This window comes from Bison bison, unplaced genomic scaffold (genome assembly GCF_000754665.1).
Source record: "Bison bison bison isolate TAMUID 2011002044 unplaced genomic scaffold, Bison_UMD1.0 scf7180017864213, whole genome shotgun sequence".
NCBI classification, from domain to species: domain Eukaryota; kingdom Metazoa; phylum Chordata; class Mammalia; order Artiodactyla; family Bovidae; genus Bison; species Bison bison.
In genome coordinates, this window is record NW_011494785.1 from 5,964,581 (window position 1) to 5,966,657 (window position 2,077).

A 2,077-nucleotide genomic window follows, 5' to 3' on the forward strand; every position below is an offset into this window, starting at 1 on the left:
AAAAAAAAAAAAAAATCTTTAAAAACGTGGGGGTGGGGTGGGGCATGGGGCTAAGGCATAATTCCCCAGCAAAACACAATCTTCTCTGGATCGGACACTCCTCAAAGCAGCCCTCTCATCCTACTGACTCCACTGAGCTCTGACCATCGACAATCACTCCTGCAGCTACAGCCCAACCCCTTCAGGAGAGAAAGAGTCCATCTGGTTAGAAAAAAAAACAGAAAAGGTCGGGGGGAGGTAACAACAAACTTCATTTCCTTACACTTAAGGAATATTGTGAACTCAAGCTGTACTCTGGCAGGCTCCTGAAAGGGCACAGCCCACAACTCCTCCTTACTTACGCCACCCCTGCCCTAGGGATGACCCCCTTCCTGTCTAGTGGCGGGGGGGGGGGGGGGGGGGGGGGCGGTGGATGCTGAAGTATAGCCAAGACTTGAGTTTCTTTTCTCCCAAAGACAAACTGCCAAAAATCAACTGCCATGAGACCTTCGGGCTCCAAAATTCCAACTACTCTGGGCTCAAGGCCAACACTTAACCAAGGTCTCTCCACAGAGGACTACTTAATCTTCACTTAGTTCAGCACCAACAACATTAGGGAACGAGGCCCCCTAGGGCCTGAAGGCTCTGCTCCACATCTGCCCACGTCCTAAACACCAGCAGCACCCCACGGCCGTGGGGGGACGGCCGCCTTCAGCATCCTGCTCTGGTCCAGCAGCGGCAAGCTTCGGGTGACATGCTGTTCCCTGACCACAGCTAGACTTTCTGAGACCCGTGCCCAAGCTCTCACTGGCTGAGTCACTGGGACTTGACGTGTTGTACCAAGTATTCCCTAGGGGTGGCAGTAGGCATGATCTACTGCCCAACCCTCTCACCCCCTGTGGCTGAGGCGGGCCTGCCTCCAGGAAGCCCTCTTGCAAGCTGGGGGACCTCAGTACCTCAGCTGAGACAGGACCACTCGATGCCGAGCATGACCAGGTCATCTGGGAGCATCTCACTCTGAGGTTCCCCCTTTTGGGTACCAACTGCGTATTTCACCTTCAGAAATAACACTCCCTGTGGGCAGGGAAAAGGGACTGTATCTGTTCCACTAATTACACATCTGAGGCAGAGACTAGGCATCAGACACAAAGACCTTGTAAAGGGCCTTAACTAAGCAGCCTTCTGTCTCAGACATCTGACCAGAAGCCCCAGAGTCTTCTCGTATCACAGCATGAGCAAAGCAGGATGCAGTAACTGTTACACGAGGATGACCACCCCCCCCGGCCAAGGGCAGCCTCTCTTTGTGCTCACTGCCTACTTCCTGTGGGGCGATTCAACCCGCCTGTTCACACTGAGGCCACGATCCCGTCTAACAGCAAGTGTATTTTTTAACAACAGGCGCTGACAATACAACAGGTGGGCCAGGTCTCTGCCGTCCAGAAGTGTCCGGCTCCTGAAGAGGAAGTTAGTAACAATCAGGTGGTGAACCACGCCCGCTTCGTGTGCTGCAGTCCAAATGCACAGAGTGACACTACGCTGAAGGCAGGGAAATCTGTTTACCTCCTTTTCAATCAGCTGGGGAATTTGGAAAAGAAGGCAGGAGATGATAAGCAGTGAGAGAATATAGACAGCCACCTCTCCCGATGACCCTTCAAATGGAACCACTGAGAAACAGTCATACTGTAAGATTTGAGTTTCACTAAAATTCCTGTTCACCCTGAAATCAAGTGATAACAGAGCAATAAAATGGCCAAACAGCTAGAGGGGGAAAAGTAATGGGATCCACATAAAGGACTAACTGGGTCACAGGCCTCTAGGCGCCTCTCCTTCAGCCCCGCGCAAGAAACAGACGGGTGGGGCTTGCTCCCTGGCTGGATGCTCCAGCCAGGTCAGGGGCTGGACGCCCTGGCACAGCCAGATCAGAGGAGCCAAGGCAGAGCCCAGGCTGTGCCAGTTCCTCACTCACAACCTGCGGGGCTTGGCAGAGAGCCGTAAGAGCTCTGTGCGGGCCCCCACTGCCCACGAGAGCACACCCAGGCAGGCGTGGTGCAGCGCTCAGGGCCAGAGGGAGTGGTTCTCTAGACAACTCTGACGTATA